This window comes from Strix aluco, chromosome 1 (assembly GCF_031877795.1).
Source record: "Strix aluco isolate bStrAlu1 chromosome 1, bStrAlu1.hap1, whole genome shotgun sequence".
Taxonomy (NCBI): Eukaryota; Metazoa; Chordata; class Aves; order Strigiformes; family Strigidae; genus Strix; species Strix aluco.
The window spans coordinates 120680786-120702602 of NC_133931.1; positions in this window are offsets into that span (position 1 = coordinate 120680786).

Sequence of the window (21817 nt, forward strand, 5' to 3'; positions counted from 1 at the left end):
AATAGGTTGGGTTGTTCACTTGATGGCCAACTGGGAAAGTATCAGTCTACCACATGTGAATGCTTCACAACCTTTCTTCATGTATACAGTCACTTTTTTCCTGCCCCTCTCCTTTTGGCTGTCTGTGTTTCTCCAGCCTTGTGTCACCTCCTCCCAGGTATCTCCATGTCTCCCCAAGTGGCACCCTCAATGTGGCACAGCTTCCCCAGACCTGTGCTCTCTCCCTGATGGCTAATCACTGTGCCTAATCTCCCACATGCAAATTCTTCAGTCACATTGTTATTTTGAGTCACTGAAGCTAGATATTAAAAAGATCTGTTCAATCTTTAAGTCCCATCCCTTTTTCATATGTAAAGACCAAATCCCTTTTGAGAGGACACACTAGATATTTAATGTTATACCACACTTGATCTTCACCAAAAGCCTCTGAGAAGGTATTTGTGAAATCCTAGGCTTAATTAATAGTTGCCCTTTTTAATTTCTTTTTCCCCTTAAGAAACAGCAGGTCAGTGCTTAGGAGGAAACAACTAAAAGGAAGCACCATGGTGTATGAAGAATGGAAAATATCCTGCAGGATATCTTCAGCATATGTGAGGTGTTGCTGTTCGCCATCCCCTCGTGGGCTCCATGATGGGCCTGGTACAACACTGGCACCCCGTGGGTGAGGGTCCCCTGCCTATGGGTGGACATGGGACATCAAAAGGGACAGCAAGGAAACTGAGAAATCAACTAACAAGAAGTAACTGGGTTCAGCCCCAGTCTGGAAAGAAGAGTGCAGATGTAGGCGTGCTGGGAATAGCGTTATCCCAGAGATGAGACACAAGCACCACTGTCTGCTAGCTGCTGGGAGAGGGAGTTTCATAGTAATCTCAGCTCTGTTTCTTATCTCACTAATGCTAGGGCGTTCACTCCCTTGCAGAGAGATAGCAGGATCCGCGTACTGCTCCTCCTTCTCCCTGTGTAAGCCTGGAAGGACTGTGATGGCTTGTTTGTGATGGCTCAGGAGAAGGACTCTGCATGGTGGCTGAAGGAAACCCTGCCTGCTCCCTCTGCAGCAGCACAGCCTCACCCGAGCTGGTGTGAAGGAGCCTGGAAAGCATTGCCACAATCGATAGTGAGGGTGGGGTGACAGAAGAACACCCCAGAGTCCCTGTGCTATCACATGCATCAGTAAGAGCTTCACTGCCAAACTGTGAGAGGCAAATCCACCACCCAAAAGTGCAACGAGAGATGAAATAATATCTCAGGGCTATGTGCTTACCGAATCAACCTGTCTAAAGAAATTCTGAGTTTGAGCAGCTTACATAAAAAACAAGATGTCAACACAGGGAGAATTTTCTATGTGAATGCCGTATGTCTGATTCCAGTTTTCTTGGCTGCATCTTTCTTAGGGAAAAGGGGTGAGTTTGAGGCAAGAGCTTGCTTCTCCATGGACTGCAGCCCTGACCTGTGCAGAAGGATAACCTTCTGGAAGATTTTGCTCTATGTTCTGTGCTGAGTGAAGAAGAGCATACAAATGCTTTCTAACTGCTAATGAGAAACCCAGAGATCCCTGTAGTCAATGAACCGTGGAGGTTATAGATGAGAAAAATCAGTAAAATTAGGTCAGTTGGAGCATCCCTGTGCCAGTGACAGAAAATCTTAAAGCTTTAAAGGGCTGGATTTAAAGCAGAGCAGGCATACACATTTCAAAATGCACAGGGGTTGTAAGGGGTCTAAGTCACCCCTGAGCATCCCAGTGCTAACATGTGTAGTCCTGCTGAGTTCTTGGGGCATCTTTGGTGGCAATCAGGAACTCAGGAGACCCCATTTTGTTGCAAACATTCGTTTGACGTCGGCAAGTCACCCTTATGTTTTTTCCACTCTTATATGCAGAAGGGAGCTCATGTGAGAACCACTTTCAGCATTGTGAGATGCCTCAGTCTTACAGTTAATGTAACTACCCAAGTAGTTAAGATACCTACTCTACTGATCTAGGTAGTAGATGCAGATCAGCACAAAACTGTGTGAGGCAGGCCTGGGATATGACTTCTCAAATTCTTGTATCTTTCAGTCTTTCACTCATGGTAACTGTTGGCTCCACTGGAAAAGCTCATATTTGGAAAAAAACCTTTGGGGATCCTGTTCTCTGTAGCCCGGAGGAAGACAAGGATAAAAGGTTGTGGGCATAGGGGATACAAAGGGAATGAATCCTTCACTGTCTCCTGCGGTTTCAAGTGTCGGAGGAAGCAGGACTGGGAGTAAACTGAACATTTTCCAGCTCACCAGCTACTTCACCTCAAACCCCAGGGTTTTCAGGATTTCCAAGCCTACTAAATTCAGAAGGAAGCAGACTTCTCAATGCTCTTGTTATTGTGACAGCCCTGTGGCCCTACTGAAAGGCAGCAGAAGGAAGTTCATCAAGGATCAGCTGGCCCTGTGTGGCACCAAAATTCAGAAGGATGTTTCTGGGGCCCCACAGCAGCCTATTCTATTTGTTAGAGAAACAAATTCAAAAGCAGGATAGCCCCCAGGTGTAGCACAACCCCAAACAGCTGTGAGGAGGCACTTTCAGCCCTCCTGATCTCCCGATTTTGATGACCTTCAGGTGATTTTCAGATTGTGTTTTGTTTTTTTAGGAAATAAGATCCTAGATGCTCTGAGAAATGACAAGGGAAGGAAAGATTGGGATGTATTACCCTTGTGTTGATGTGCTGTTGCATCAGGCTCAGAGCCAACAGCTTTCTTGCAGCTGTCTGGTGGAGGGAGAATTAATGTCTCCAGACATGAATGAAGTAATTTGGATGTGCCGTCTGCCTTTTCATATGCACAGGGTGGCCTTTTGTTCCTCATGGGGTAAGGACACAGTGGCTAGGAAAGGAAATTTGGCCCCTTGCATGTACACTGAAAAGTGCACCCACTAACCCACTAAGATTGGACCATGCACCCTCCCTCAGACCTAGACAAGTTTTTCTTCATGGCCGCGTTCTGTGAGATGCTGAAGGACAGGCCAAGACCAATCCTCACAGCTCACGGCATCCCTCCAGACAACACTGGCTTGGACCTTCCTCCTGCATCATTACCAGATCAGCATCTCTGGAGTGAAGCCATGAAGAGAAGTCATAGGATTTTGTTCATAGGCCCCTTTTTTTGAGCTTTCCTTCTAAACTCCTTTCCTTTTCTTCCCGCCTTCTGCCATGTCTCCATGTGCTAGAAAAGCCTCAGACTGGCGGTGCCCGGAATGATGTTACCCAGGCACAAAGCTGGCAGATGCTTCTGCTGGTGGCAATCCAGTCTTCCTCCTCTCCCAGCACTCTCAGGGGACCATTTCACCATCTGCTCCCTCCAAAGTACAGGTTTCCACACATACCGCTGGTGCTAATAAGAAACATCAGGGTCTCTCCAGCAGAAATGATAATTATCCCCTGCAGCTGGGTGATGATTTTAATACCTTCTCAGTGGGAAACATGTCACTGGTTACTGAAGAGCAAACCTAACAAGCAGTAGAAATAACATCAGACAAGTCAAAGTCCTCAGCTGGTAATGGGGGACAAATGCCAGATCTCCTACCGTGTAAGGGAGGAACGGTATAAAGCCCACGCATGGTCCCTAGTCTTTCAGGGGCAGCTTCAGAAAAGCATCCACCTGGGTGGCCATAAGAAAAGCATGCTCATGGTCCATGCCTTCGCCTGCCTGGCTGCTGTGGAGCTGCCTGCTCAGCACCCACCCATCAGGCACAAATGGGCATACTCCAGAGGACTCCATGTTGCTGCATCTCACTCACACTCCGTGCAAGGTAGCAATACAGGGGTGGAGGGTGCCCTCGGGCACCTCCAGTGGGGATCAGTGGCCAGAGGTAACCTTCCTACAAGCATAATACTAGATTTCTTTGAATGAAGGCAAGGCTGGTGTGCAAGGAGCATCCCTGAGGATTAGTCTGTCCAGCACAGCACAAAGGTGAAAAACATTATGTCTCCATCAGATAAAAGGAAGGGATTGCTAGACTCAAGCTTGTCAATGTTTTCTACTCTTATGGGGGCAGAAATGTTAATCCCATACCAGTCTGGTGCTTAGGGGGATAAAAATGCTTTTTTATTTTGGATGACAACATCAAAAAGCCCAAAGTAAAATGAACAGATGAAAAGAAACATGCTGGGCTGTTTCTTTCAGATTTTTAACACTTGCCCATCACATATATTTTGATACCTGCCCTGTGTATATTTTGGATATTTTCAGTGCTCACACGCTAGCAGCTCATTTGCAGGGGAGCCAAGCCAGTGTGCCTGCTCAGGTGTGTGGAGTAGTTTCCCAGGGCCATGTGGTGCCCAGATGCACAGTGCAGCCTCTCACCACCCTGCACACATGCAGCGTGCCGGGGCGGGTCCTGCCAGCCCCGCTCTCCATCACATGAACATCCCTGTTAACAAAAAGGCTCTGCTCACAGAGACCTGTGGCTTTGAGCTGTGTCGTTTGTTGCGTCTTGTGTCGACTAAAGCAGACAGCCTCAGCTGGTTTAGAAACACACCACTGCCCATGCTGGGACCAGCAGATGCTGGCTGCAACATGCAGGTGTTCTCTGGGCAGGAGACACCTAGGAAGGTCACTGCAGATGGGCACTTGTCCCTGGCAGGCTTGGGACTGCACTCAAAGAGCAGGAGTGAAGCCACAGGGCTGGGTCCCTCTCTGGTTGAAATTTGGCTTTACTCCCGGCTGAGAGCCCCAGACACTGAGCCACTGTATGGAGCTGCAGGCAGAAAACAAAGGGACAGGTCAGCCCAGCTGGTTTCTCCTGCCTGTGCTGCTTGGCCAGGCAGCTCCATCCTCTGCTCCAGTCAACAGTGCAGGCACCTGCAAAGCACAGGGCTGCCATAGCCTAGCAAAGCCTTTGTGCTGCTAGAGGTGGGATTACTTCAGAATGCTTTGGTTAACAAAAGAAAATTAGCAGGAGGCGGCTTTTCCCAGCTGGGAGGGAGCATGGGAGGAAACGTGGTGGGTGACTCACACAATGCCAGCCCAACAATCGCAGGAACTTGCTGGAGGAAATGACTAAAATAGCCATGTGGGGCAGCCCTGGAGAGTCAGCTTCACATAAATAACCAGGACATACAAGCTGAACTGCACAAGGTGAGGGAGAGTGAGTGGGGAGGGGGAGAGGGGAGGTCTCAGAAGAGGATAGCAGAGGACACAGCTGCCATCCTCTCCAGTGAAGGACCATCCGTGGTGATGGCTGGAAGGTCAGCAGCAGTGCTGAGGGGTGCAGGAGGGCCATGGGCTTCCTCAGCCTCCCTAGGACAGGCATTGCAGGTCACTTGTTGAGCTGGGACTAGGCAACTGGTCATTAGCTGTACCAAAAAACAGTCAAGCAAAGGTTTTGTTCTCCCTCTTCCCCTTTTGGAAAAACATGGCCAGAAGCAGTTATATCAGTCTGATGACACCAGGAGGAAAGTATTTACCATGTTTCTGCTTGAGAAGAAAGGTACAGGCCCCATCCCTTCCCTGGCAGCAGAGGCAGAGCTGCTGCTCTCAGTGTCATGAGTCCAGAAAGTTTAGCTCCATCTGCTGCCACATGCCTGGGCCTCAGCCTCGAGAGCTTGAGCGCCTTCATGCAAAGTACACAAGCCTTTGCAGAGTTTATATTAAAATGGTAGCTCTAATAAACAATCGCCATGCAAAATAAGCAAACAGAGGAACGTCAACACGCCAGCCTTTGTTTTCGAACGAGGTTCTCCTTGTTGGTTATCGTTGAGATGAATTTGTTTCTTCATCACAGATATTCCTTATATAAAATGTATAGTTTATTAGCTTTGATCTCCCCACATACTGTACTTGAAGCTGATTCCAAGTTTTATACAGTTAAATACTACCACATGCTTCAAGAGCTCAGTACAGCCTTTTCTATAAACTAGCGTAAATCAGAGTAAGAATTTGAACTGCTTCTTGCCAAAATAGAGGGTGTGCCTCTTGCCCAAGCTAAACTCTTTTATTCATCTCTGCTCTGCTCACAGATAACCTGTAGTGTAGCAGCCTAGGTTTATACAATACCCATTACGTCCCGTACAGGAACACTGCAGCCTTCCAGTGACCGGGAAATGTAGAAGAAATATAACAACCCCAATCACCAACAATCATGAAAGTCTTTCTGACTCTGGTTAATCCCACAGCATCCTGGTTATATTTGTGTACTAAAACACATGAAACCTTGGGAAAAAGTATGAAGGGGGGGAAAAAATAATCTGTAGAACATACAAGTCAGCCAACCTCTGGAAACTCATCCAGTCCTTCTCCATCTCACCACCCACAAGGCTATTTCAAGTACAGGAATATCATTCATAACCATGACAGCCTAGTTCAGTCCCAGAGCATCAAAGGTTCCAGTTCAGTCCCAGAGCATCAAAGGTTCTTGTCTTTGTGGGGAACTGCACCTTTCAGCATCTTTAAGAGGGGCTGAAGGAGAGGGCTGGTCTAGGCTACAAGGGTTTGTTCCTGCTGAATGCAGCCAGTCTGCTAGAAATGAGATTGAAGCAGAGCCCAGTTTGGCCCTCAGTTACTTGAAGACATGTTCCTGAAGGAGACATGCTAGGACTAAAATAAAGAGCACATTTCCAGGAGAGCAAAAAGGGAGCAGTTAAAAATCCCACTGGAGGGGAAATTCCTGGGCAGCCTGGGAGTGACAGGAAGATATGTAAACATGAAGGCAGCCAGGAGCCCAGTCTGTGGCTTTATTTCTGATGAGGGCTTGTTCCAAAATGGGTGATACTCTCCATTGTGCTCAGCTGCTCCAGACAGCAAGAGCACTGGGCACTGGTGTGTGGTGCAAAGCTGTGTGATTTGCCTCCATCCAGACACCCATGTGGAGCCTGGCATCAGGACCAAGGCATATGGAGCATGGCTGACACTGAAAACAGAGCAAGGCTCTTGGGAAACCCTCTTTTTTTTGCTTTGGGTGAAGCTCACCTGCTTTGGAAAGTATAGCATAGGAGACCACACTTTCCCAGGGCAAGCACGAAACACAAACCCATTGGAAACGAGGCATCAGTAGCTCCTGTGTTCACCAAAGGGCTTGTTTTTGCATGAGCTTGTTTTCCTCCTGTGGCCTCCAAGGGCTGTGAGGGGGTCCAAGCTCTGTGCATGGTCCCTCAATGTTGCTGACAGCCATGAAGGCAGGGCTAGGCTTCCTAGACTGATCATGCAGTTGCATTGCCCTGCTGCACTCAGGGTGACCCAGAAGGATTTCCTGACATTTGTCCAGACCTGTCCCAGTTTGGGACTGGATAACACCATTCTGATGCCCTAAGAAACAAGTTTCTTGCAGTCCTCTCCTGCACAGAGGCCCGGAGCCCTGGAGGAGCTTGTCCTCACCCTGGAACGATGACAAGAAAAACAAGCACCTGAAGAGAGGAGGAGGACGTGGATTGATTTGGTTTCAGCCTGTGCTGCTCCCACACACTGCTGGCTCTTTGGGGCAGTCTGAAATATCCGCTTGATTAAAAAAATACAGAAACAATTAAGCACTGTTGTTTGCTTTTGCAATAGGAACAATTGATCCTTCTTCTGACTTTCACCTCTGACCATAATTCCTCGCTCTGCATACAGCCAAGCATAGTTCAGACAGGGGAAGCAGTAAGGGAGATTAAGATTCTGGACTTCAGTTAGAAATATAAATCAGCTTTCAAGTAGTCACATTTTTTAGACTGACTAAAGGAAGTCACAGAATCACAGAATCATCTAGGTTGGAAAAGACCTTGAAGATCATCCAGTCCAACCATCAACCCAACATTAACAGTTCCCAACTACACCATATCCCTCAGCACTATGTCGACCCTACTCTTAAACACCTCCAGGGATGGGGACTCCACCACCTCCCTGGGCAGCCCATTCCAACACCTAATAACCCGTTCTGTAAAGAAATGTTTCCTAATACCTAGTCTAAACCTTCCCTGGCGCAACTTGAGGCCATTACCTCTTGTGCTATTGCTTATTACTTGGTTAAAGAGGCTCATCCCCAGCTCTCTGCAACCTCCTTTCAGGTAGTTGTAGAGGGCGATGAGGTCTCCCCTCAGCCTCCTCTTCTCCAGACTGAACAACCCCAGTTCCCTCAGCCGCTCCTCGTACGACATGTGCTCCAGACCCTTCAGCAGCTTCGTTGCCCTTCTCTGGACACGCTCGAGTAGTTCAATGTCCTTTTTGTAGTGAGGGGCCCAAAGCTGAACACAGGAATCGAGGTGCGGCCACACCAGTGCCGAGTACAGGGGTAAGATCACTTCCCTGTCCCTGCTGGCCACGCTATTTCTGATACAAGTCATCTGTACAAATCAGGTTACAGCCACTTTTTTTGCTGTAACTAGAAATATGCCAACTTCCTGGATGCTGGAAATTCTAATTCTTTTGTTTTTTTCATGACCGTATATCTGGGACCGTATAGCTGGTAATGTTTGCAGAGAAGCTTAGAGCAGGGGAAAGAAAGAAGCAACATAAAGGCACTGCTGTGACAGTGGCTGACGGCATGGCCAGGCACAGTATCCCTTGGTGACACATGAGAAAGAAGCTGAGTGGAGGATATAGCACAGGGTCCAAGGTTGTAAATGGAGCATGTTGGAAGGAGCAAGAAGAAACCGTGAGACACCATGATGCCCCTGCCCCTTTGGGGTATTTATTTTCATGGCTTTATTCTGTATTTTGCCATACTGGTGGTGACACATTTCACAACACTGTTGCTGGTGAGCTTCCTGGTGCTGGTGACCTCCAAACCCATCCCTCATCAGCTGGCATGTGAATCCCCGTGTGTCCTAGGACATCAGCTCATTACAGATTTGGAGCAAAGGGGCAACCTACCACGTCAACACAACAAGCCCCGATCCCAAGACCTGCTTGGGGGTCCCAGCAGCCTCCAGCATGGAGCCCCTGTGCCCAGGGGCTGCACAGCTGCTGGCCACAGCTAGCCCAGCGTCTCGCCTCGCTTGCCAGCAGACAGTTACTTCACTTCTGTAAAATGGGTAAGAAAAGTAAACTATTTTCTCTGCTTGAACACATATTAAACAGATGCAGCTTTCCCCCTTTTGCTTGTTATTTCTTAATCTAAATCATTTCACAGACACAGTTTATGCTACAGCCCAAGAAAGCAGTTGCATTGGCACAGCTGAAGTGGGCAGTAGGAATGACTGCAGTCTCTGTTGGCAGAAAAAAATTCAGAGCCAAGCTTCCACCTCATGCATGACAAAGACCAAGAGAGCCCAGAACAGCCTTTGGGATAATAACTGTGTGTGAGAGAGGCAGATAGAGTGATTAGAGGGTGATGGGAGACAAATAATACATTTTCTTTTTCCATTTCTACAAAATGAAGTTTTAATTTAAATGTTTCAAGACTATAGCAATGGGAGGGTAAGTGCATTGGGGTATAAAACATATGAAACATCTCATGGCAAAGAACAGCTGAGAAATGCGCAGCAATAACAGAACTTCAGTTTCACATCTGTTCTTAAATATGTAAACCAGCTAAAACTCCACTGGGCAGTTTCCACTGCCAAATCTGGATGCGTTGGACCTTATATTAAAACTGTTTTCTCTCTGTAACAAGCTACTGAAGTTTCAAAGCAAAATCTGCTGTCCTTCACTTTGGTTTCCCACTATTCTTTTGCTGCTCTGTGTCCCATATGGCATTGACACTAGATGAGAAGCTATTTCACTAAAGGCTCTCTCCCCCTAAAGAGAGAGAGCATCTCCTGCAAACAAAGTGCCTATACAGCTCAGTGTCTTTGAAGACAGGAAAATGGCTTTTTTTTTTTTGAAGCCTGGAATACAACCACCTTCCCACTGGCCATGTCAGCGTGGCTGCCGCTGACTGAGACTAAGGCTTTGTAAACAAAACCCAAAGATGTTGGGAAGCTGCCTTTCTGTTGCCAGAATTGACATCACCTGCAGAGGGTTACCTCAACCCAAATACCACAGTGCTGACGGCACCTCTTGGACGCCTTCGTTCACCTTGCAGCAGCACATGCCTGGTGTCCAGCCAGCCCTCTGGCAGCAGGCGCACGCGCAGGCACACCGGCATGCCCATAGCATCCTTCACAAGCTGTCCAAACACGTGCAGACTCTTGGATTTTGCAACTGTTCACAGGCTTCTATGTTTTTATTGCATTTCTGAATGGTTTGTGATTATTTCCCACTGGGGTCCAGAAGAATGGTGTGTGATTATGGGTGTGATCATGATTTGTCCTGTATCATTAGGTAAGTGAAGGAATTGAATGGACAGGAGATCTGGGAGGGCAGAGCTGGGATAATATGAGTTACCATGGGGAAATTTGGTTCTGGTGGCATTTGGAGGGTTACATGGGTCTGAAGAGAGAGAGCATCACAGAGCAAAAAAAGCCAGGTAAGGTGTCCACTCTGACCTTTCCTCCACCTCCCCAAAGCAAACAAGCAATCTGTCACATGTCCTCGGAGAAATACGGATAAAAATACTGATATATGTGTCTAAGGATCCACACAAATATTCTGCTTTTCCAGGTACCTTTGAATGAAATTCTTATTTCTCTTATACGGCAGTGCGGATATCTGGGGCCAAAAGCCTCCCAGAACCAGGCTGAAAGAAGTGGCACATACTGCCACGTCTCTGCCCTTACATCTCAAATATCCACCCTGGAAGAGGACAGCAGTGGTGCAACTGTCACTGCTCATCAGTGTCCTAGCACTGGGGAGAGCCACAGAGCACCGGAATTTACACTAATCGTCTCTATCCATTGAGTGTGGTTGCAGAAAGTCAGACATGATCAACCTCAGAGCACAAGCAATTACTGCAGTGCTTCTCCTCTGTCACATCAGAGGCAAAGCAGAAGCTGTGTGTGGATACATCCTGTTCCTCTGGAAGCAGCGCTGCAGAGCAACCTGGCTCACCATGGGGGGCTTTCCTGCCTACAGCTCTTCCAGGAGCAGATGCTTGCATAGTCAGTTTGGTTTCTGCCCCAGCGGTGTCCTCCACACCAGTTTCTGGTGCCTCGCTGCACGGTCTGCATAGCAGGGCAAGCCTTGGCAGTGGGATTAACCCACTGGGTTCTGTAGAAATCACTCTTCGGTCATATGCAGATTAATAGAGAATGATACCATATAATTCATTTTCTGTTACATGCAGAAAAAAAGCAACCTTATGGGATGCATCCCATTTTCTAGTCAAGCCTGTAGGTAGGATCTTCTCTCTCTCCAAGTTAAAACTATACACTCCAGAACATGACATTTAATTGAAATCTTTTAAGAATCATCTCAAACTGGGAGGGGCATTGGCTTGAAATCAGAGACCAGCACTTCTGCCTCTTTAAGGGATTAGTGTGCCCATTGTGTTGACTGTGTACTCAGCTTTAGACATCTGGTTTATGACAAATTCAACCTGATCTGGCCTTGAAAACATGGTCTGGGTGTGTAGGAACAAGCTGTAGATGAAGCCTGGCTCTCCATGCTCACTGTAAATGGGTCTCCCAGGGTAGAGGTATAAGTTTCTCAGTTTTTTCTCCTTTTTTTGTCCTGGAGCAGTGGGTAATGTTTTCTTGGATAGAAAATCTTTCCAGATAGCAGTGTCCAAAATCCAACTGTCACACCATGGCTGAAACTGCAACCGGTCTCACTGAAAGAGCTGAGAAGGAAAAAAGTGTCAGCATGGGGCACAGCAGCAGCTTTTGGCACCCAGACCAGACAGAAAGATGGGGAGCAGACTGGGGTTGCTGGTGTGACTTGGGCACATGCAGAGAGAAACAGGGAGGGTGGCTGTGCTGGTTTTGGCTGGGATAGAGTTAATTTTCTTCATAGTAGATAGTATGTTTTGGATTTGTGCTGGAAACAGTGTTGATAACACAGGGATGTTGTAGTTACTGCTGAGCAGTGCTTACAGAGCCAAGGCCTTTTCTGCCTCTCACCCCACCCCACCAGCGAGGAGATTGGGGGTGCACAAGGAGCTGGGAGGGGACACAGCCGGGACAGCTGACCAAACCGACCTCCAGCTGACCAAAGGGGTATCCCATACAATATGACATTGTGCTCACCATATAAAACTGGGGGAAGAAGAAGGAAGTGGAGGACATTAGGAGTGATGGCATTTGTCTTCCTTTGTCTGTGATGGAGCCCTGCTTTCCTGGAGATGGCTGAACACCTGCCTACTGATGGGAAGTAGTGAATGAACGCCTTGTTTTGCTTCGCTTGTGCATGACTTTTGTTTTACCTATTAAACTATCTTTATCTCAGCCCACGAGTATTTTCACTTTTACCCTTCTGATACTCTCTCCCATCCCACTGGGGAAAAGTGAGCGAGTGGCTGTGTGGGGCTTAGTTGATGGCTGGGGTTAAACCATGACAGGGGCTAATCCTTTCCACCAGCTGGCTGAGGGGTTCTGCAAACAGACAGGCAAAGGCCAGGCTGATATTTCTGAAAAAGCTGCAGTAGTATATTAATGCAGAGAGTATTCTTCTGCTTGAGGAGGCAAACATAAAAGGCAGATGAGCACTTTGGAAAAAACCTGTCATTTCAGAGTATGCCTGCCCCACAGAGGCGTGAGGACTGGCATGCTTGACAGCAACTGCTGGGAACTCTTCCCTGAGGCTGCCCAAGGCTTGTCAGGAGCACAACCAACTCATGCTGGGCTTGCTGTGGTGGGGCAGGTGGGCTCCTGTGCCATCCCAAGTGTGGGGCAGCTGGGGCAAGGGTCCCTAGCCCCAGCAGGGAGCAGCACGAGGGAGTAGCTCAGCAGCCTGTGGCACCTCTGATGGCTGTACAGCTAAAAGCTGCTCTCGCCTGCCATTAGGGCTTTTTAACATCATGAAAATTCTGCAGTATTCTAAAGCACACCCTGGGTAGCAAGTTAAATTTGTATGTTTAAACTGAATCATTTCACCTTTTCACTGCAAAGATGCAGCAATGGTACCCCTTGCTGAGCATTTGATGATGTCAGTGCTGAGGCTGGGATGAGGTTATTGGAAAAACTTCACCAGAGCTCTCCTTCTCTGCAAAATTAAGCAGATTTTCAAGTATACACCACAGGGGTTTAAGCGTGCAACCCTTGTGCACCTCAGAGCAGGAAATGTGAGTCCATGGAGAAGCTGCAAAGACCGTCTCCTCCCGAAAGCACTGAGGAAGGATGAGGATTTAGAACTAAGGTGCTGGAGGTGAGTGGGAGGAAAAGGGAGGGAAGGAAGGTAGATCAGTAGAGGTTATAATTACATGGAAACATTGTTGTTGAGGTCATTTTTTCCTGGAGAATACTGTAGAACTGAATGGGGAAAAAACCCAGTATGCTGAACACTGCAGAGAACTAACAGAAAATTGCATCCTTGCTATAGGATGCTATAGACTACCCTGAGACTAGGGGGAAAATGTACCACAACAAAGACTTACGCTCAGTGGAAGTGGTCAGGTTGGGGAACATTTAAACAAATTGGATATATGCAGGCCCATGGGACCTCATGGGACACACCCACAAGTGCTGAGAGGCTGGCCAATGTTACTGAGAGCCCACTCTCTATAATCTTTGAGAGGTCATGGCAGTCAGGAGAGATTCCTGAAGACTGGAAGAAAGCAAATGTTCCTCCTTCTTCAGGAAGGGCAAAAAAATATTTGGGGAACTTTGGCAAAGAAGACCAATAGTATCCTGGACTACATTAAAGTATTGTCAGCAGGTCGAGGGAGGTGATCCTTCCCCTCTACTCAGCACTGGTGAGGCCACACCTGGAGTGTTGTGTCCACTTCTGGGCTCCCTAGTACAAGACAGACATGGACTTAATGGAGAGGGTCCGGTGATTAAGGGACTGGAGCATTTCTTAAAGAGGGGGAAGCTGAGAGAGCTTGAACTGTTCAGCCTGGAGAAGAGAAGGCTCAGAGAGGATCTCACCATTATGTACAAATACCTGATGGGAGGGTTTAAGGGAGATGGAGCCAGGCTCTTTTCAGTGGTTCTCAGTGACAGAACAAGAGGCAATGGGCACAAGCCAAAATGCAAGAAATTCTATTTAAATACAAGAAAAAACTGCTTTTCTGTGAGAGTGGTCATAGTACTGGAGCAGGCTGCCAGACAGCAGTCTGTGATTCCAATGTTACCGAGTTTCAAATTATTACAATTTTTATCTGTTCATTCAATCGTTAATAAAAGGACTTTTTTAGTGAATGACATATAAGCTTTTTGTTGATAAGAAGCATCTGATATACTGGACTTTATCAGCTCTGAGCCCAAACAGAAAAGTCTATAGCTCTTCACAGGGATTAAACAATGCAGCTACTACATGTACCTAATGAGAATTAATGAGGAAAATGACACAGAACAAATTATATTGTTATTCTGGTTCATGCTTACAAGAGTATGAACAAACCTTCTGGGAAGACTCCTTTTCAAATTCAGTTTTAGAGAAATCTGTGGAGGGATGGGAAAGTTTTCCCAGCTTGCCTGGGACTTCCGCAAGGCCCTTTCTAATCAATAGTCTCATGCTCCAGCCTCAGGAGAGAAGGCCAGTCAGGTAGGTTCAGAGCTTGCAAGGAGTGCTTTGATGGCTTTGATGTGTACTCCTGCAGAAGCAGCTATTCCATGTTAAAAATATGTACTTTTTGCACAGCAGCTCACAGCCTCACACTGAGAGAAAGAAGCTGAGCAGAGGGAGGGAGGGCCGATGCCACAAAGACTGTGGCAGGCAGAACAGACGCATAATTTCATGCTGAAAGAAATCACCTCCTTATACGAGCTGCCTCTGTTATCCCTCCCAACACTATTGGTGGCATTTGTCTTTCTGGAAAGTGAGCCTACCACACAGAAAAAGTAATTTATCTTCTCCTTTTAGGAGATGTTTTTGCTGGCAGAGCCAGACACCTTCTTTGTTTTTCAAAGTTTTCCAAGCACTGTGGTTGTACATTTCTGAACACCCTCCAGTAAAGCCCATCAACGCAGTCGTTGCCTGGCTGGGAGATGTGCTGGGATTCGTCAGCTGCTTGTACCTCAGCTGGTACACTGCTGTGTACCCCAACAGCAGGATAACCTGCAGCCCATGGTGCCACGTGTAACTTCATGGAGCAGTGATGAGGAGGCTCGGCTGTGGTTCAGCTAAGCAGTAAATGTTTTTTGACAGGGAACAGCAGTGTGAAGTTTAGTCTTCTGTGCTGCACTGAAGTCATCCAAAATTATGATCTACAGCATCTCCCCACCCACTGAGTTGCTACTCCTGGGAGCAGACCACCCAATCTGTCTTTTTCAGCATATTGCAGGCTACTGCAAGGCCAAGTCCATGTGTCATCCCTACACACTGTGGGATGGAGAGCTTTCCATTCTTCCTCCAAAGCTTCCAATTACCTTTGCCATCATCAAGGACTGGTTATAGTTAAACTCCATGCAGATAAAAGTTTTTTCCTATTAATGCTGAGGATAAACTCAAAATCAAGACAGGAGGTGGTGTTTTGCAGTCTTCTGACTGTCAGGATCTGCCCTTCTCCCATCTGCTGAATGTGCAGAAGAGGGACAACATTTGTCCAAGACATGGACTTAATACTAGAAGGGTGCAAGGGATGCAGCAGTCCAGCACTGAATGAGCTGGCAGGTGAGAGAGGAGAGAGAGAGAGAGCAGGAAATATTTTCCTCAATAAAGAACCTACATGGGGCTCTTCCCAGCACGATAGAGAGAGGAGAGTAAGGTTCAGAGGCAGGTGTGAGCAGGCTGGGGGGGGGGACAGCACACAGCCCAGACCTTGGCTTGTCTACTTTTAGCACCATGAAAAAGCATGAAGCAAAAGGCAGAGAAGCACGGGGGGGTCGCGGGGCGGCACCTGCCCTGGACTGCTGCTGGGCACCCGAATTCCAGGGAGGCACCTACCACAGAGCGACTCTGCACAGGATGCTCTGCCCCCAACCACAGCAGAAGCCGCGGCTGCACCCCACCATTCGGCATGTCCCTACCTCCCTGCCAGGCTCCCGTAAAATGAGTGGCGGGTATGTACAGGGTGGTGGGGGCTCTCAGTGGTGCTGCCAGCAGAGGCTGGATGGCAAGGGGTGGCGGGGGCAGCCGACATGCTAGTGTGGGCACGCGCTCTGCACGCACCACACACTGGGTACAGATATGGCAACTGCTTGAAATGGCACACAGGGCAGAACAGCAACGCTATGGAGAGGAACGAACTGCTGAGGACCCCGAGGACCTCAGCCCTGAGGAGAATGGTGCTCCAGCTTGTAAAGCACTGGTGTTTCAGAGGGGTGATGGATAAATGGCCTGTGTTTATCCAGTGTGAAGCTAATTACTTACAAAGATTAAGCTTCACATTTACACACCGCAGTCTCACAAACCACCCCTTCAAATAACCTCTCTGAAAGGCAGAGGGGGTTTCTCTCATGGGCTATTCCATGGTACGTTCACGAAGCAATCATTTTCTATGATGGAAAAATTTTCTCCTGTTTTGAGCTGAAGTGGATGATGAGGAAGTTAAATTGCTGTAACCTGTTTCAAAATCCAGTTGCTTGTAGCCAGTTGGTCCTCAATGCAAGTCCATCAGCCACACCTGCTTTCAGGCAAAGAGCTCTCTTAGGCTTGGTGCAGTACAGAGTCACTCACATGCTGACAGCAACCATCCGCCTGCCTTTGCTCACTGGTTTTGAAATACAAACGACATTTCTTCAAGCTGTGTAAATGCCTTAAATGGAAGAAAACAGAATTAGCACACTTTTCATGCTGTCTGTGTAGGAAGGGACTTCTCCCTCCAGTGTTATACCAAGAGAAAACGTGCTTTGCGTTGTAGGCCTAACAGGGTTGAGCAGCACAGAAACACTTTCATGGACTTTACAGAGGAGACAGGCAAAGGAGGGAATCAGGCCCTTTCCATGTTAACAGATTTATTCACTTCCATGGGCCAGAATTCCCATTTCCAGAGAGAAATGGAGCGCTTTGCCCAGGGTTTCAGAAACAGAGCAAAACCCAGGAGCGTCACAGCAGTTTCATCTCTCCCTTATTGGAAAGTTGGGGGTAATTTTTTTCTGCCAACAGAAAGCAGAGCAGCCGCCTCCCCCAACCCTAGGGATTTTGGATGATTTGGGGAATGCTGCTGGCCAGGGGGTCCCCTGGGGAGGGGCAGCAGGGGAGGATGCTGAGAAGGGCTCTGTGAGACACGGCACATACTCTAAAACTTCCTGATGGAGCATGAGACATTTTAAAATTCCCTCACTGGAGCTGCAGCTTGTTTGAGCATTGAAGCATAATTGCTCCCAGCTCCAAAATCATGTTGGATGAGGACAGAGCTTTCCGAGGACAGAGCTTTACACATTACCTCTTCTACAGCTAGAAAAACGAAAGCTGCAGGGTCCGTGCTATTGCACAAGAAGGACTTGCTTACGCAGGGGGATCTCCCAATGAGGAGTGCAGCTTGCTGAGCCCAACCCTGTGAGCAGCTCTCTGCGTCATGGGATGCTGTGTGGGCACCAGGCATGGTACAGCAATGGTGGGGGTGGTTGCCTTGGGAATAAAGCCCACAGCGGTCTTTTTCTGCTTAAAACATAAGGAGAACATAAGTTATTAGAAACTGGTCTGATACTTACTGCTGACAGGCTGCAAGAGCTCATAAAAGCTAAAGAAAATGAAGCTTGTATCTTCCTGTGCTCATTAAACAGACAGAGGAGCAGGGGAACTGTGGGCTTTGTCTGGGTCACTTTTATGGCCCCTTTTCCACGGGTGATCACTGCATGGCTGTGTACATGCCTGTGCCCACACAAGAGGGCAATGCAGGAGCAGGAACAAGGGGAGGGCAGCTCCCCCGGTGGCAGCCACAGCTGCAAGGGTGCGCCAAACTCACCTGAAAGGGTGTGCAACAAACTCAGTTACAGGGTATGCCAAACTCAGCTAAAGGGTGCAAATCTCATCTGAAAGGGTGTGCAAAGCTGCTGCCTTTGAGCAGCTACAGCCAGAACTCGCTCAGGAAGGTGCTGCACAAGTTTCTTTCCAGAGGCGTGGGGAAATCTGATGGTGTCCAACATTTTCTTTTCTTAGCCTGTGCTGAGAAACTAGAGCACATATGTATCTTGCTGTTGACAGTTTTCACTAGAGGTAAAGTGGTGTAGCCACAGGCACTCCCTGGTATCCTAGAACTGCATGGGCTTAGACTACAGCAGAATTTAATCCAAATATTTTTCCTTTTACTGAGTATGGGTAAATTCCCCTACTCTACCTCCACTGATTATCTATGCCAAAAAAAAGTGAGATTGAATTTGCCTTCTATCAGTGAGGTAAATACACTAAAAAAAGGCTTTCAGGTGACTTACAGGACAGTTGTCACAGCTGATCCACATTAATAGTTTAACATCCTCGAGCTTGCTCTTGATTCAACATTGGGGAGGAAAGCACTACATTCCCCTTGAGTTCTGAGAGAGTGGTTTTGCAAATCTTCATACATTTTGCTCATTATAAACAGGCACTTGGTTCTGAAAACGGTGCCAGTAGGATAGGCTGTTATATCCCAACAAGAAGCTTTCATATAGATGTGCATAAAATAGCTTAGAACTGTGAGGGAGGAATAAGAAAACCTTTATGAACAACTGAGAAATCCAGACTTGAACTCTGGGGAAGTTTTGAGCCTCTTCTCAGCTGCATCCTTGGTGCCAATGGAGAAAATCAAGGGGGAACCTCATTTGTCTTAATTTTTATAGGAATCAGACCAAACTCAACACTTTTAAAAAGTAGCTTTATTTAAATGAGTGCATTAAATAGATGCATGTAAAAATAGCTTAATACAACAGTAATTATTACACCATCCAAATCTAATTACAATCTTTAAGCCTGACAGTCAAAGTATGTGTGGTAAAATGTTATCAAAAGATGTTTTTTCCATCCTATCATGCTATTCCTTATTCTGGTGTTACAGATATTTAAACAGGAAGATTAGAGCATATCTCACAATCTATACTCCTTTTTTCCCCCACTTTTTTAGTAACAAACAGTAGTGTTAAACAAGGTTATAATACCCTGTTTAATTAAAAACATCACCATTATTTGAACATTTGAAATAGCTTTTATCACAGCATCCAAGCTATTTGTTGGATCAGTTGGATCAAATTTCCAGACAACTTCCCATTCTTCCAGATATACACTGGCTCATTTACAGAAACAAAGACTGGACTGGAAGGGACGACTGGCTCACCAGACCTACTGGCCATTCATCACAGCGTGATGCTTCAACAGAAGACATGCTCTGTTTCTTATTCCCAACATAAACTGCTGTGTAATTGATTTTTCAGTGATTTTTTCAAAGATGCCAAAAAGCTTTGAGATTGGACATTGGAACCCTTTGAAAATTCAAGTTGCGTTTACATACAGATGCTTCTCTGTGTCAGAACTTGCTGTTCTGCTCTGTGTTTGCATGCATTTCACGTAAGAGTGCAGTAGCAGAAATCAAAATCCCCTTCCATTATTATTCGTTATGCTTTTATTCATAATGAAGAACAATCAAGATCCTCAGCTAGTGACTTCTGCTGAAAGCCATTAAGCTACAGATACTTAAAGAAACTCTGGCTAGGGCTTCAGCCCTACTAGAAGAGAAATCTGACCTTTAGGCAGGTAGACAGAATTTCTCTGTGTTTTTTTAAATTAGGTTTCACCAGCAATGAAAAAATAGATTAAATCAAATACTCATGATGAGGCTGAAATAAAAATATCAGAATTACCACCCACTTCCCTTCTGAATTGTGATGCAACTTAAAATCTCTGATGGTATGTATTGTTATTTCAAATTTATTATCACCTGACTTGGTATTTTTCCTGTATGAGACAGGTTTTCCTAAGATAATTAACTGAACCCCAGAGAAAGAATTGCTATAAATGGTTAGGACTGATGGAGGGAGGAGAACAGTCTCATAAAAGTCTATATGGTTCTAATAAACATGCCAAGAAAAAGTATGATCATTAGACAAGATCATGTCCAGCCATCAGGATTTATTTCCTTCTTTCCAGAGGGAACAAAAGGGTATATGATCTGATCTTGGAACACTGCCTCCAACTGCTTCAAATCTCTATTCAGGTCTCAAGGTGTGAGAGTAAATTTTCCCTTGAATGTGTGTGATGCGGAACCTAAAAAAGTATGGCTTTGGCTGCAATGTTTGCCATAACATATATTCGATCGATGTTGTAAGGCATTGCTCATTTCTCCCACTGGTTTGAGAAGCAGCTGACAGTCAGTTTCAAGGAGATGCATCATATGGGAAAGAGTTTTTCTTCCCAGAATAGGAAGGCACAATATGTGCCTCAGCTTCTCCTAGCTATAGAGCAGTATTAGCTGTAGTGCTGCTGTTTATGTAGATAATGGTAATAGAGGAGTGGAGGGACAAACCTAGAAACCTGGAGATAAAAGCTTGGGTTTTCATCTTCAATAACCAGAGGCTTTCCTGGAAAGAAGAGACATCAGGGGAGTGGTAGACTCCCAGAAGAAGACATGTTGTCATGATGTGCAGTGGGGTGTCCAATAAAATGTTGTAATGTGTTACACAAAATTATGTCCCCAACAACTTAATCTCCTGCCAATTTGCAAAGCCTGTGTTGACGGAATAGGCAAAACCCAAACTGACAGGTGAACAGGTTTCTGAAGCACTATTACAGACATTAAAAGGCACAGGGCTGCAAGAAAAGTCCTGAACTAACCAAGTTACCTGCAAATTTCCCCTGACTCTTAAGTACGTGAAATATCTACACGGACATAAACTGCTCTTGGGAACTCATGCTGGAACAGCATGACTGAGTATTTCTAAGGACTTTCTCCTTGACACAGACTTTAATCACAGAGTTTGGGCAAAGAGTAAACAAGCTGTTTAATCTGAAAAATTAAACCTCCTCATATACAGACAGTGTCCAGCTATGCCAGCTAGACAGCAAGTATTTGACAGCAAACTGTTTATAGCCTACCTCTGCCAGGGGAACAACTTAAGTAGTATCAGAATAGGGTTTTTCCTGTCATGCTTCCCATTCCCAGACTTCTTTGTAAAGTCTGCAAACAGAGATGCCAACATACCCCAGTCTGACCTACATAGCAAATAATTGGACTTGTGTTCCTGCTGTGTTATCACCAAAATGAATCATTGTCGCATCTCCTCAACGGCCTGGCAAGACGGAGAGTTTTCTGCTGGGAAGTGTCAGTTGAATCCCACACCTACTGCTCTTATGACACCAACTGCATATTTTGTGTTTATTGCAGAAAAGAAAAACACCCAGCAGAAAAAAAGGCTCAGCTTTACATTTTGCTCTTTGCCAGGACAAACATGGGAGCAAGTGAAGTACAACTCCTAAAGCTCTAGGTTATTAAACCCCAGGGAAGGAAAAAAAAAAAATCAGTTCATCAATCTTTTTTAAAAAACAGAATAAAGATGCTAGATAAAAATGTGTCTCCTCCCCCCCAACAACATAAATTGCACAAATCTGAGGAACAGAAATAGCCATGCTATGACATCATTGTCCACTCTTTCTGCATCTGAGAAGAATTTTAGTGTTGTGTCCTGCTGTTATTGGAGTCAGGAATTAAAAAACTTGCCGGGAATCGGGCATGGGGATAACAAACTGCTCTTTGCCTTCTCAGGCTTCACAAGTCCCTGGGTTGGTTTGGCAGTGAAAGATCCCCACTGAATCAGAAAGATTAACTCCAGGGCAAGGCATCCCTACTGGGAGCAAGCAGCTGGCAGTAGTTAATATTTATAGTCTTCTGCTGCAATGGTGGGTGGGGTCTAAAAAAGTGTAGGAGATTTGGACTAGGTGCCTTTGAATCAAGTCTACATTAACCTATGTGATCTGAAGCTTCTCTCTTACGAACATTTGGAGCGTAAAATCCTATCACTTATGCCTAACTGCCACATACTTGTAACCCTAT